At 55.9% G+C, this 15,783-nt stretch overlaps 1 pseudogene; it reads right to left on the minus strand.

The window, feature by feature from the left end:
- Positions 1 to 3,006: 3,006 nt before the first annotated feature.
- On the minus strand, positions 3,007 to 4,948 carry LOC143383122 (oxysterol-binding protein-related protein 9 pseudogene; annotated as a pseudogene).
- Positions 4,949 to 15,783: the final 10,835 nt, after the last annotated feature.

Genomic DNA, 15,783 nt, shown 5'->3' on the forward strand with positions numbered 1-15,783 from the left:
ACACCCGCCTACGCAGACCAGCGCTGGGACCCAGCCCCTCTGATTTCCAATCAGGCTTTAACATCCATAGGCATTCAGGCAAATTGGGTGCGTTCCCTGATGGCTGGCAGCCAGGGCCCTGAACGCACGGTCTGCAGATGGCCTCCAGCTCCAGGAGCCCCAAGAAAGCCGCCTAGATTTCACCTGTCGGCTTGAGTGTCCCCCCTGGAGACTTTCCTTGGACATTTAGACGGATGGCGACAAGCTCTGGAATCGAGTAAACGTGCCTCTCCAGTGGTCCTTCCGTGTTTAACCACGGCACAACGGAGGAAGCCACCACGGGTCTGCGGGAGGAGCTGGGGAAGGAGTGGTCTCCCTCACGACACGGACCACTGCCTCCTGAGAAGGGACCTGCCTGCGGGAGGCTCCTGTGGCTCCTCAAGTGCGTGGCTGGGCACGTCCCTGGGAGCAGCCTTCCTGGGGCTGGAGGGCAGGGCGCGGCCCAGAGGACAGAGCAGCTCCAGGGAGATGCTGAGCTGCCCCCCTCCCCATCAGCATCTCCATCTCTAAGATGGATAAGGCTCTGTGACCTCACCCCATAGTCTGACCCCCAGAAGTTCCCAGGTATAACTGAGCTTTCACATCATGTCCACGAGGCCACTAAAGGAAACTCCACGTGTACCCTGAATTTGCATTTTCAATAAAGCGTCCATTGACAGCATTGTTCAGAATCACATCGCTCAGTGTCCCGATTAGACTCAGGACCAGAGGAGACCTGTCCTCTGGTTGTGAGCTGTGTATTTCCTTCAAATAGGAGCAGTGTAACTTATCTCTGGCTTTACTGAGAGTAAATTTATTCAGAGAAAAGTTTCAGGTTTAATTCCTGAAATTGATATCTCTCTATGGTCTGTCTATCCATCCCCCCACCTACCCATCTACCTACCCATTCACCCACCCACCAATCCACCCACTCACCCATCCACCCACCCACACATCCACCCCACTCATCCACCCACCCACACATCCACCTCATTCATCCACCCACCCACACATCCACCCACCCACATCCATCCCACCCATCCACCCCCCACCCATCCATCCACTCATCCACCCCACCCACCCCTCCATCTACCCACCCACCCACCCAGCTGTCCACTCCACCTGCTGCCCACTCCACCCATCCACCTATCCATTCATCCACACATCCACTCCACCTACCCACACATTCACACACACATCCACACACCCACATATCCATCCATATACCCCTCCATCTACCCACCCATCCATCTACACACCCATCCACTCCACCCATCTACCTACCCATCCATCCTCCACACATCCACCCCACCCATCCACCCATCCTCCCATCCATCCACCCATCCACCCATCCATCCACCCATCCACTCCTCCATCTACCCATTCATCCACTCCTCCATCTACCCACTGACCCATTCACCCCATGCACCCATTCATTCATCCACCCCACCCACCCTCCACCCATCCACCCATCCACCCACCCATCCATGAAGGTATATAGATACATGGGAACCTTCCTTACCCCTACTGCCAATCTTTGCTTCTTGAATTTCATCTTTTCCCTCTTTTGGTTGATTTTGGTCTTAGTTGATTTTGGTCTGGACAGTTGTAAACCATCTGAAATCTGTTTGGATGTATCCTAAATTGAAAGAGAACCCATTAATACCAAGTGTTGAGGATTGATTTGAGGTGTCATATGCTAGTGAGCTCCCAGAAAGCAGATGTGAATCTGAGCATTGGGATCCAACCCTGGTGCTCAGTGGAGGAGGCGCTTGGAAGCAGGGATCCCTGCCCTCCTCTGGACAGACATCCTGGGGCAAGGGAGTCGTCAGGACTGCTCAGGGTCACGCTTCATTTTAGTTTACTAGATATGACCAGAGAAGAAATGCCACTCCCAGAGAACTTGACGCCTATTGAAAGAGAGCTTAAATTAAGTCACCAGGTCCTTCACTCTTGGCTGATGTGAGCCTGTTATCACGTGAAACCTGACTTTCATGACAGCCTCCTTGATTGAGCATGTCATTCATTTTTATTCAGACAACATTTCTTGGGTCTTCACTGTGTGCAGGACTCCACTACAGACGGGGATACAGCAGCAAAACAAGTGAGGGCTGCCCCCGCCCTTGTGCACCCAATGTCAGGTATCAAGATGGTGCTCTGTGGAGAAGCAGGGTGTGCAGGGTGGAGCCCAGGCTCCTGCCTACCTACAGCAGGCCTCCTGAGGGAGCTGGGAGCCCAGCAGGTGGAGCCAGGTGGGCCAGGAGCCTGGCTTGATCCTTGAGCAAGGGGTGTGGGGAGGACTGTGTCAGGCAGGGCTGCAGGGCGGTCTCCCAGGTCCCCTCCCTGCAGGGCGGTCTCTTGTGGGGGCTAGCACCTGTACCCACACCTCCTTCAGCCTGCGGCACCTTCCACAGCACCTCCACTGGTCTCTGAAATCCCACAGGGTAGTTTGCTCTGTCTGCTGTCTGTTGATATTACATGCTAGCATTTTCTCTTCAAATAGAGGGTAATTTTCATGATATTTGGAATAGAGCCTTAAAATATTCCATAATCAACTATTTAAAAAATTCTTTTTAAAAAAAAGGTTGGAAAAATTACTTTATGGAGCCTTAAGAAGCACTGGATATCATTCAACTGTAATCCAGGTTTACAATTTAACAATAACAACTAAACAATACAATTTAATGATCGTCCATCTCCAAAATAAAAGTCATCATACGTGAAACCATGAAATTTCCTAACACTCAATTTCAATGCATTTCACTAATGTTCTAAAATAACTCCGAGGAACCAATACAATAGATGGAATATTCATGAAAAATCTGCCATCAGGTGTGTTTTTGCGTGTCTATAGTTGTATGTTCAGAACCCAGGAGACTGCATGGAGGAGGATGAGGAGTCTGTAGGGGCTTTCCAGAGCAGGGGTCTGGAGCAGGAGCAGACGTCGTGTTCCCAGAACCAAAGGGTCCTCAGGACTGAAGTCAACTCTTACCTGCTGTAGAGGAAGGGAAGCTCCCCGGCTTTCATCGTCATCTGTGTCAGAAAGTCCAGCCTCCCTGGGATGGTCTGCGGGACACTGCCATGGGAAGGGATGACGGGTTCCTTCAAGGGAAGATGGTGGTTCACTGGGACGACCCGCCCTGGCCATCGGGGCAGACTTGTGTTTCCAGCCCCATGCCTCACAGCACCAAGGCGTCCGTAGCGGCTCATCCTAAACCCAGCCTTCTTCATCTTCATGGAGAACCTTGTCTCCCACTGAGTTCCCTTCTCCTTCCTTTCTTCAAGTCTGTGCTTGGCGTCAGTTGTGCATCAATGTCTCTGATTCCTAAACTGAAAGTGACATCCTTCCCGAGGCAGGGGACTCATCCTCAGCCGATGTCCCCTTCCTCACTTTCTCCTGGATTACAGACACTGCTTGGTATCTACAAAGACCGCATTTCCCCCTGTTGTGTATTTTGCACACATCGCACCATTCAATTCTCCTTCAATTGAGCAAAAAGACTCCTTGTCATCTGGAGAAAAAATCTCAGCAGTGCTTCTGTGATTCTCGCCTCCATAGAAAGTTTAGTGTGGAAGCCGATTTTCACTGTGACCAGTTTTGGAACAATTGATATTGTATTCTCCTAGTTTCACCAGGGCACTGTGAGGATAGACCTTTGGGGAGTGTGAGGATGGAGTGCTCATCATAGTCCAGACAGAGACATTACTTTGCCCTATGTTGTGCACCCCAGTTGACATCCCATGAATTCTGATTCAGTCCACACATGAGCACCGAATTGGATTTTCTTGTTAAAATGTTCAGCATAAAAGGCTGAAGCGGGTGGATGATGGTAAACCTGCTCAGCCACGAATGTTACGCTGTTTTTTGAAAACCCAGGGACTGGTCCTTCTGAAACTAGCTCTGTGTTCCCTCCAGTGTCATTTGGTAATGTCCAGGGATACTGAAAGATCTCACGCAAATGGGGCTGTGTGGTTTCTCTGCAACTGACCCTTTCCTTCCTGCATGAAAGTCTGAGAGGTACCGTTACACCTGAGCCTTCCCTCCTGGGATCTTTCTGGTCACCGATGGTCACAAGCAGGTTCAGGTGTGCAAAAAAGTCTGCCTACATTTCTAAAAGATCTTCTTTCAAGAATAAATGTTGGAAGAACTACTTAGTAAGATTCATTCCGAGCCTGCTGTGACAAGAGGTGCATGGTGACACTCTTGTGCTCCTCACTGACCCTGCCTCCCCGTCATCATCTCTATCAACATGTCAATCAAAAAGGTCAGCATCACTTGTCCCATGGGACATGGAAGAATGCAGTGATTCTGTGGCATCTGGGTGCTCTAGGCTCTTCCTGAACTGCTGTGTGTCAAGACTGAGGCAGATCCAGAAGAATCTATCAAGCGCTTTGGGGATGAGCCACTCTGATGGAACTCATCTCCACTGCGAGAGTAAGAGAGCTCTGGGACTGTATTTGGAGACAAGGTGACATGACTTGGAGAAGTCAGACTGCTGCTAGGTGGTGAATGCCCCCTGCCTGTGCGATTTGGTGTTGGAGTCTGATGATGTCCCAAGCTAACCCAGTCCCACGGGTAAGCTAACCCAGGTCCCACTGCTCTGACGTACACAGCTGAGCTGGCCCTGGGGGTCAGGCAGTCTGGGAAGGCATTGTGCTGATCACAGGTCCCCAGGGACTGGGTCTACAGGATTCAGAGCACTGATAATTCCCTCTGCGCGCTTCTCCGTGTTACTGTGCTCTTCACAACCTGCAGCAGCACAGCGCAGTGTTAACAGATCCTACCTGGCTCTGCTGTCTCCTCAAGAGTCTCAATTCTCTTTCTCTGTTCATCATCTCTGCTCATCGGTTTTGAAGCTTGTCGTCAAAGAGTTTTAGTTGTTCTATCAAGAATCGTAGGTAAGCATCTGCCTGTGGGTTTCTTGTCAAAGTCTTGGGCACTAGAACAAACCCTGAATCCCAACCCCCAGAGGGCGTGAGGAGGAGGGGGTGGGGAGCACGACATTGGCACCTCCTGCCTTTGCCAGGGCAGGCAGCAGGGACCCCGGGGACTCAGGGGTGGGGGCCAGCCCCCTCCCAGACCCTCAGGGTCTACTCCCCCTGCAAGTGGCCAGCCAGAAAGCCATCCGCTGAGGCCCCTGCCCTTGGTGCCTCCTGGGGCGGGAGCGGGCTGCTCCTGCTCACACCCCTCTTCTACTCCCTCCATCCTCGGGGCACAGGGGGCCAGCCAGAGGCTCAGCCGGTACCCTGGGGCCTTAAAATTCTTAATATTTGAAAAAGTTAATCCTTGAGTAGCACACTGTATACAGTGTCTATAGTGTCTCAGAGCATGCCTAGCCAAAGTGCTCATTTCAAAACATTCCACTTCTCTTGGTAGAAAGCACACATAAGCTAATCCGAGAAAATAGAACTTGCCCACAGCTGCATTGTCAAGAAAGCTGCTCTACACGTGACGTGTGACAGACTTCCAGGCTCCCGTCTTTCCTGATCCGTGCTCACACACCTGAGCATGTACATTCACACACACACTTAGAATACTGTTTTGTAATTTTTGCTTAATAACATACTATTATATCTCCCTTTGTCAAAAACGATTTTTCTGTCATATTTCTTGTAGAGTTTGCTTTTGTATCGTCAACATGTCTGTGGAAAACCATCAGAAGATTCAGAAGTTTTATCAAGTAAATTAAAACACGCCTTGCTTGGTTATGTAGGCATGACCCTCAATACTGAATAGTGCTTATTTCACCTCATAACTGGAGCATGTTTCTCCAAAAATTGCTGCTGTTGAGTATCAAAAGGGTTTTCATTTTTTAAATTAAAATGAATGGTGGGATTGATAGTCTTGTGGCTAAATCTTTGCATACATCTTAAATTATTCCTTGAAACCCCGTTCTCCAGCGTGAAGCTGTAGCGTCTAAGAGCATGCCTAGCCAAAGTGCTCATTTCAAAACTCTCCAAACTTCCTTTATCCAATATTCCCTCTGAGCTCTCCCCCACCGCTGCTGGGGAGCGAGCCCAGGGCTTCCCCTTGCCAGGCAGATGCTCCTGAGCTACATTCCTGCCCAAATCGCGTAATTCCAGCAGTTTGCCCGCCTGCATCCTCAGAGTGGTACCTGCACACCTGCATCGGGGCCACTGGCGCCTTTGAAAAGACATCTTATTTCACCTTCTCTGATCACAGAAGCTCCGTAGGTGCCCCTGTGCCCTGCCGCCGTCCTGTGCTCTGCTGCCACTCCATCTCAGAGGGGCAAGAGGGCTGCCTCTGGGCCAGGTGGCACAGGCATGTGGCCGGGCCGGGGGCCAGAGTCTGGGCAGACCTGACCACCGGATGCCTCCATCTCAGGCATCTCCGAGAAGCTTCTCCTTCCACAAGTGCAGGTGAGTCGGACACCACCGTCCTGTTTCAGTTCTTGCATGGCCCCCTGTGCACCTTGGCCTTCCTGGTTCCGTCCCAAGGTGGCAAGGGTTGAAATGCAGGGCAGCGGAGGGCCATGGCTAACTAGGCACAGCAAGGGGGTGGCTTACTTGAGTGGGAGTGGCATTCGGGCTGGGCCCTGCCCAGGAGCCCCGCTGGGATCCAGCTGAGGAGGTGGGATGGGGGTGGGATCCAGCAGAGGGGGTGGGATCCAGCAGAGGGGGTGGGATCCAGCAGTGGGGGTGGGATCCAGGAGAGGGGGTTGGGATCCAGCAGAGGGGGTAGGATCCATCAGAGGAAAGTGGGATCCAGCAGAAGAGGGTGGGATCCAGCAGAGGGGGTAGGATCCAGCAGAGGAAAGTGGGATCCAGCAGTGGGGGTGGGATCCAACAGTGGGGGTGGGATCCAGCAGTGGGGGTAGGATCCAGTAGAGAGGAGTGGGATCCAGCAGTGGGGGTGGGATCCAGCAGTGGGGGTGGGATCCAGCAGAGAAGGGTGGGATCCAGCAGAGGGGTGTGAGATTCAGCAGAAGGGAGTGAGATCCAGCAGTGGGGGTGGGATCCAGCAGTGGGGGTGGGATCCAGCAGTGGGGGTGGGATCCAGCAGAGGGAGGTGGGATCTAGCAGAGGGGGTGGGAATCAGCAGAGGGGTGGGATCCAGCAGAGGAAAGTGGGATCCAGCAGAAGAGGGTGGGATCCAGCAGAGGGGGTAGGATCCAGCAGGGGGTGGGATCCAGCAGAGGGGGTGGGATCCAGCAGAAGGGTGGGATCCAGGGAGCTGAATCATTGCTCATGGGGCAGTGAGCAGAGGAGTGTTTGCAGCAGAGGTGAGTCCTGTGGAGAAGCCACCCTCGTTAGAGGACACTAAAGTGCTAGGATGGGATGTCAGACTCGGGTGTGTTGAAGGGACTGGTAAGTCAGGGACAGTGGGAGACCTTCCCCTGCAGTGGGGAGGTTTCCTGCAGAGCAGAGAGGGACGATGACCCAATGACCTGTTCGCTGGCTGGAGGGTGTTCCTGGAGAACTGAAGCCCGTCTCTCCTGGGTATGACTCTGGGGGCAGGAGGAGCACCCACTGAGTGTTGGCTGGGGTGTTGTGTGTCTCCTCCGTTTTGCTTCCCGGCTCAGGCTGTTTAGTGGCTCTTGGTTTGGGGTACACAGTGGATCATTTGGGAATTTTGTTAACAGCCCAGGCAAACCAGACTCCCTGGGGTGAGATCTGGCCTCTGAGCACCTGGGGCACAGCCAGCAGCTGAGGCTGGGGACCTGCTCTACCAAGTGTAGTTGTCTGTCATCTGAGTTTGAGGGGAAGAGTCTCCAGCTTTGTTATTAAACGCAAAATGTAGAACTACAAAAAAAAAAAAAAAATCACCACTGCACGGGGTCCAAGTCTTTGGCTCAGATGGGTAAAGTGGTGACGTTCTGGGTATTTGGGGGGCATGTCCTGGGTCCGGCTTTTCTCTGCTGCTGTCAACCTCTTCCTTTCCTCAGGGCAGAGCCACCTCCTACTGTGTCGGGGGACCCTCATTGCGAGTCACGTCTGACTTCCCTGTGCCTGCCCATGCTGGCCTGGAGCAAGGTCACAATGCCCTACTTTCTTGGCTGGGAGTGTCTCACTCTTAGGCATGATTTGTTATAGCCTCAAAACTTGCAAATTCTGGTTCTAAGATTCTGTGCAGTGGGTCCCTGTCTTCTATGTCGATCCACTGGGGACTGACTTTTGAGTCCCTTCCCCACATGGTCGACCCCTGGAAATGGTTGAAGACCAGGGTGTGGGTCAGCTGGCAGCTGCAGTTCTGGGAGTGACCACTGGGGTCGCCCTGTGGCCTCTCCACTGGTGAGTGAAGATCCCAGGCCCAGAGAGGTCAGGGACCTTGTTCAAGTCCACAAATCAGCCAATTTCATTACCTGAGAGTAGACACAAAGTATTGACGGCAGAAGGACTGAAATTGAACTGAAATGAGGTTTTGGATCACCTGCGGACTTCAATTACCTGATCCATCTCCTCGCTGCGGGACAGGTGGGCTGGGAAGATTGATAATAGAGCTTCTTTCTGAAGTGGGCTTCAGGAGCACTGGCCGGAGGCGTAGCTGCTGGTGAATGTCGTGCTGCTGACAGGCCGAGACGCGGCCCTGGGCTTGGGCGCCCCCACTCCAGCCTGCTGTCTCTGCCGCTGCCTTTCACTCTAGTTCTAAACCTTCATTTGGAGGAGAAGTTTGATAAATTGGAAATTTGAGGCCTGCAAGAAGAGGAGGGAGTGGGACGGAATAGTGACTTCCAGGGGTGACTTGCAGAGCAGGGTGCTCAGCCACGATGACGTCAGAATGGCTATTCACATTCCAAAAATTGTTCTCGAATTAATAGGGACTATCTGATCATGCTTCTCAGGCCAGGTGCCTTCTTGAGAAGCCAAAGGAGCATGCCCACTGGCATTTATTGAGTGCTTGCTGTTTACAGGCTCCACCCGTCTCCGTCTTCCTCACTCACAGTCTCCTGCAGGACCTGATGGAGGGGACCACTGCCTCAGGGACTGGCCTGGCTTCTCCTTGCCCTGGGGAGGTCCCCCTCCTTCCCTCCCCTCCCCAGAGTGTCCCTCTCACCAGCCTGAGTTGGCACATGCTTTGCTTCTTCCTCCCCCGCCCCGTCCTCTCCCAGGACCCACAGGGCACTCTCAGCAAGTGCTCGGCCAGCCCTGTCCACTCTACCTCACGTGCCCTGGACCTGCCCTCCTGTGGATCCCTTGGTCTTCTCTGGCCTCTCCATGTGCACCCGGGTGCCCCCAGGGCCGCTGCTTCTGCTGACTGGTCTTTGAACAATGAGGCTCGGTGGGTGCACAGGCCCTGTCTGTGGTGTCTCGGCTGCACAACGCTTGGCCTCACTGGACAGCAATGTCAGGATGCGCTCTGCACCCACTGCCCGCTCGCTTTCCACACGGGTGCTGGCAGGACCTGGCTTTGCAGGTGGAGTGGGCCCCGAGGGCCTCTTGCTGAGTGTTCAGTGCCCGGAGTTGCTGGCTGGCTGGTGAGAGCGATCGCCGCTGCCCAGGGTCTTCTGCAGGCAGTGTCCTCCCTGCAGTCCCCAGGATCCAATGCACTGTGCTGTCCTGGACCCTGCTGGTCCTACCCAGGGCAGGAGAGAAGCCGTGGGGGTGGCCCTGGGCCTGCGTCTCTGGCCAGGCGGGGTTCCCAGGCCCTCCTCCCAAGCTAAAGCAGCCGGCCTCCCTTCCCAGCCGAGTGGCGCTCAGACCCGCCCAGTGTATTCTGTCCAGCTGGGACGGTCAGGCGCCGTCCTTAGATCTGGTGCTTCAGTGGATGGAGGTTGTGGATTTTCAAAGGTTAAAAGCTTGCATTTCTGGAGTAAGACTTGTTCCCTGTGCGGGTGAAGCGCCCATGTTCTGTGTGGGTCTTGGCCTGTTCCTGGGTGAGGCTGCTGTGCCTGCCTCACGGGGGGACCAGAGTGACTCGCAGTATAAAATCCAGTGAGCGGAATGGTCCGAGTCCCCAGCTCACCTGTGACAACATCTGGTTTTGTGTTTTCTTTCTGAGCAAATCTATTGCTCCTGCCTTGCTTTTCTAATGGTAAAAGGTCAATCAGGAATTCCGTCTATTTTTGAATTCCTGTAAGTCATTTTTAGAGGAATCCCTGTCTGTCCCAGTGCTGGCGTGCTGTTGGTAGAGTGACATCGGTGCTGGGTCCCCATGCTCAGGCCCAACATGGCCTCGTCTCTTTGTGTTCTCCAGAAGTCTGATGCTGTTCTTTCTGAAGAACCACACTGGTTAATGTCTTCAGATTCCTGGGTCTGAGGAGGGAGTGGGTGAGCTTGCCAGCCAGGCCCACCCAGGGGAATGCACTGCGGCCACAGTGCCCCAGACAGGCAGCTTCTGTGGCCAGGCCATAGCGCGCAAGCGGGGTGGGGGTGGGGGGGGACTCAGACCTGCCCTTGGCGATCCCCCTCCTCCCCCTCCAGCCCCGGCCCCAGGGGCAGAGACTCCCGCAGCTGGGCTGGGAGGACAAGGTGGGGGCTGAGGTTCCATGTTAAGTTTGGGCACAGTTTTGACCTCCACATAGGACTGGGCATTTGCATTGTTGACTGAATGTGGCAAAATACCTTCCTATTATTCCCCGTGACTGACCAGGAGTTCAGTGAATCTGGCTCAGTCAGAGGACGAAGATGCCACCCAGAGCACACAGGCCCTCGGGGGCAGTCAAGGATGTGCCCCAGGGGTCACGGTGTGGACCTGGAAGGTGCCCAGAGTCTCACATGTTAAAGATGAGGCCCCGATGCAGCAATGGCCAGGGTGGTGACCATTATTCCCTGTGACTGACCAGGAGTTTCCGACCAGGGACACAAGGGTCTCATGGGGCGGGCCTAGGGGGACAGCAGGAAGCCCCCTGAAGAGGCTGCCCCAGGTTGAGCTCCCTGGCACACCTTCTGCTGATCGTAGGAGAAGCAACGTCAGCTTCCTCACAGGAGCGGACAGGGGCTGCGGCCACAGTGCCTCTCAGCGTTAGGTGGCAATGTGCCTGAAACCGCGAGCTGCGAATTTAGGATGTCTGGTGGTTAGTGCCTGGGATGTCCGGGGACAGAATGAAGGGGACACTGAGGGGAGTGTGTCCCTGTGTCACTCTGCTTCCCATCCCTGTGACAAGAGACCTGAGGTAAGCGACTTAAAGGAAGGAGGTGCACTGTGACTCACGGTTTCCAAGGGCTCAGTGCCGGTCACTCGGCCCTGTCACTCGGGCCTGGGGCAGGCAGAGCATGACGATGGGGAGGACGGCCACTTCCTTCATGGTGGCTGGGAAGCAGAGGAGAAGGAGCTGGGGACAGGAATGGTCCCCAAGGGGGCACTCCCAGCCACCGGCTCCCGCCTTCCAGGCCCCACCCCCTTCCCGTCACCCCCTGGCCATGGTCCACCAGGAGATGACCTATCAATGAGATCAGAGCCCTCGCCACCACTCAGTGTCCTCCTGAAGGCCCACCCTGGCCATTGCTGCGTGGGGGCCCCATCTTTAACATGTGAGACTCTGGGGACCTTCCAGGCCCACACCGTGACCCCTGGGGCACATCCTTGACTGCCCCCGAGGGCCGTGAGCTCTGGGTGGCATCCTAGTCCTCTGAGCCAGATTCACTGTCCCCTCGGGCCACCCTTTCACCTCTCAGAGGGCCTGGCCATGGTGTCCACTCCCCAAGCCCAGTCAGTGCTGTAGGCGCACAGTGACTCCGGCAGCCGGGCGGGCACAGTCCAGCCATCTGCAGCCCATTGGCCGGGTAGACCCCACCTGCCAGAGCAATCACAGTGAGAGACGCTACGGTGGCCCGGGAGGGACGCAGCCTGGGAGGCCCAGCCAGAGGGACGCCTCGAGTGTCCTGCACGGCCCTGCCCAGATTCTCCCCACGGTCACTGTACGGATCCTTACAAGAAGGACTGGCCAGAAGCAAGAAGGGCAGCTGCAGAACTCCCCACCCTTCAGGACCTGCACAGTCAGTGTGTGTGGGCTACGACCAGGTGCTCAGGTCCTTCTGCAGCAAACAGGTGTCCAGTGTGTCCCAGCACGGCACTCCCACCCGGCACTCCCACCTGGCACTCACACCCGGAATTCATACCCGGAACTCACACCCGGAACTCACACCCAGAACTCACACCCAGCACTCCACACCTGGCACTCACACCTGGCACTCCCACCTGGAACTCACACCTGGCACTCACACCCAGAACTCACACCTGGCACTCACACCTGGAACTCACACCTGGCACTCACACCTGGAACTCATACCCGGAACTCACACCCGGAACTCACACCCAGAACTCACACCTGGCACTCACACCTGGCACTCAACACCTGGCACTCACACCTGGCACTCACACCCAGAACTCACACCCGGCACTCCACACCTGGCACTCACACCTGGCACTCACACCTGGCACTCACACCTGGCACTCCACCCGGAACTCATACCCGGAACTCATACCCGGAACTCACACCCGGAACTCACACCCAGAACTCACACCCAGCACTCCACACCTGGCACTCACACCTGGCACTCCCACCTGGAACTCACACCTGGCACTCCACCCGGAACTCACACCCAGAACTCACACCCGGAACTCACACCTGGCACTCCACCCGGAACTCACACCTGGCACTCCACCCGGCACTCACACCTGGCACTCCACCCGGAACTCACACCTGGCACTCCCACCCGGCACTCCCACCCGGCACTCACACCTGGCACTCCACCTGGAACTCATACCCCGAACTCACACCCGGAACTCACACCCAGAACTCACACCCAGCACTCCACACCTGGCACTCACACCTGGCACTCCCACCTGGAACTCACACCTGGCACTCACACCTGGCACTCCACACCCGGCACTCACACCCGGCACTCACACCTGGCACTCACACCCGGAACTCACACCCAGAACTCACACCTGGAACTCACACCTGGCACTCCACCCGGAACTCACACTTGGCACTCACACCCGGAACTCACACCCAGAACTCACACCCAGCACTCCACACCTGGCACTCCACACCTGGCACTCACACCTGGAACTCACACCTGGCACTCACACCTGGAACTCACACCTGGCACTCACACCTGGCACTCACACCTGGCACTCACACCCGGAACTCACACCCAGAACTCACACCCGGCACTCCACACCTGGCACTCACACCTGGCACTCCACACCTGGCACTCACACCTGGCACTCACACCCAGAACTCACCTGGCACTCCACACCTGGCACTCACACCTGGCAATCACACCCAGAACTTACACCCGGCACTCCACACCTGGCACTCACACCTGGCACTCACACCCGGAACTCACACCTGGCACTCACACCCAGAACTCACACCTGGCACTCCACACCTGGCATTCCACACCTGGCACTCACACCCAGAACTCACACCTGGCACTCCACACCTGGCACTCATACCTGGAACTCACACCTGGCACTCACACCTGGCACTCCACACCTGGCACTCACACCCGGAACTCACACCTGGCACTCCACACCTGGCACTCACACCTGGCACTCACACCCGGCACTCACACCTGGCACTCCCACCCGGCACTCACACCTGGCACTCACACCCGGCACTCACACCCGGAACTCACACCTGGCACTCCCACCCGGCACTCCCACCCGGCACTCACACCCGGCACTCACACCCGGCACTCACACCCGGCACTCACACCCGGAACTCACACCTGGCACTCCCACCCGGCACTCCCACCCGGCACTCACACCCGGAACTCACACCCGGCACTCCCACCTGGCACTCACACCTGGCACTCACACCCGGAACTCACACCTGGCACTCCCACCCGGCACTCACATCTGGCACTCCCACCCGGCACTCACACCTGGCACTCACACCCAGAACTCACACCTGGCACTCCACACCTGGCATTCCACACCTGGCACTCACACCCGGAACTCATACCCGGAACTCACACCCAGCACTCCACACCTGGCACTCACACCTGGCACTCACACCTGGCACTCCACACCTGGCACTCACACCTGGCACTCACAACCAGAACTCACACCCGGCACTCCACACCTGGCCCTCCCACCCAGCACTCACACCTGGCACTCACACCCGGAACTCACACCTGGCACTCACACCTGGGTCTCACATCTGGTATTCACACCTGGAACTCACACCCGGCAGATCCACACCCGGCACTCACACCTGGAACTCACACCCAGCACTCACACCTGGCACTCCACACCTGGCACTCACACCTGGCACTCCACACCTGGCACTCACACCCGACACTCCACACCTGGCACTCACACCTGGCTCTCCACACCTGGCACTCACACCCGGCACTCCACACCCGGCACTCACACCCAGCACTCACACCTGGCACTCCACACCTGGAACTCACACCCAGCTCTCCATACTTGGCACTCCACACCTGGCATTCACACCTGGCACTCCACACCTGGAACTCCACACCCGACACTCGCACACACACACACACACAGTACACCCCACTCCCCAACATTCACTCACACCACACCCTGATACACACAGCACAAACACCAACACACCCCACACCTAAACATGCACTCACATACCTTACACTTGACACACACATACACACAAACACTGATACACCGCATGTCATAATACACTCATCCCCACACTTGTACACACACACACACTTGCACATAGACTGTCACATGTGTGCACACTCAGTGTTCCCTTACACACTCACATTTCACACACCCCAAATCCTGCCACGTCACACAAGCCCACATGCCTGGGCACACGGGGCCCACATGTCGCACCCTCATGTCCTTCTGGGGCTGCGGGTGGGCAGTGGATGGCCCCTCCCGTCCCCTCCGGTCCCTGCCGGCTCCGCCCTCCTCTTCCCAGCAGACCAGCCCTGCCCTCACCCAGCCCCATGGAATACAAGGCAGTGGCTGTGCTGTTGCTCAATCTTTTGCTCCAAGGAACATGTTAACTGATCTTAAAAATAATTACAGATCAATGAATTATGGGGTGAATCACAAAACAATTATAAGCAGCTCACCGCGCGTCCCTCCAGCGCTGATGCTGATGTCACTTGCGCGGCCTGCTGTCTCCTCTTCCTCCGATGTGGGCCGCATCCACAGGGGCCCTGCCGTTGGCCGGGTCATCCCTGGGCCTGCCCCTTGAGCCTGTGCAGTGTGCGTCGTCCCAAGGCCACCTCCTGCCTGCTGGGGCGTCTTGTGGTGGTAGTGCTGGCCTCACAGCTCCTGTCCTCCGGCCAGGCTGACCAGTGCCTTCTGACCCGGGAGCACATGGGCAAGGGCTGGTGGGGAAAGGGGAGGGGCTCACCAGATGGCACCCACCTGGGGTCTGGGTGGACCCCGTCCCAGGCTGCAGCTCTGCGGTGCATCTGGGTTTGGTGCGGTCTCTAGACAGCACAGCACCAAGAAGCCCAGTCGCTGCCCGCGGGAGAGCTGAGCTTCCTCCTGTAGCCCTAAAACATCTCCAACTAATACACCTGGGCAGGGCCGCGGCTCAGCCACAGAGCGCTGCCTGGTGTGTGAGGCCCGGGTTCCAGCCCAGCAGCACAAAAGCAAAACCAAACCAAAGGAGGACATTTGACCTTTCCCATCTTTACTGAAGTGAAACATACTCACTCTGAGTAATTGAGCATTTAGGAATTAATGATCATTAAACATTCTAAGTAGAGAGCTCAGTGGAGTTTACTACAGTCAGACTGAACACAGGCAGCAACTCTAGTTTTAAAATGTTTTTATCACCCCCCAAAGGAGACCCTCCCCCTCGCTCCAGCTTCTAGCAAACACTGGTTACGTTCTTTCTCTCTGGA

Source organism: Callospermophilus lateralis, chromosome 1 (genome assembly GCF_048772815.1).
Source record: "Callospermophilus lateralis isolate mCalLat2 chromosome 1, mCalLat2.hap1, whole genome shotgun sequence".
In the NCBI taxonomy this organism is placed as follows: Eukaryota; Metazoa; Chordata; class Mammalia; order Rodentia; family Sciuridae; genus Callospermophilus; species Callospermophilus lateralis.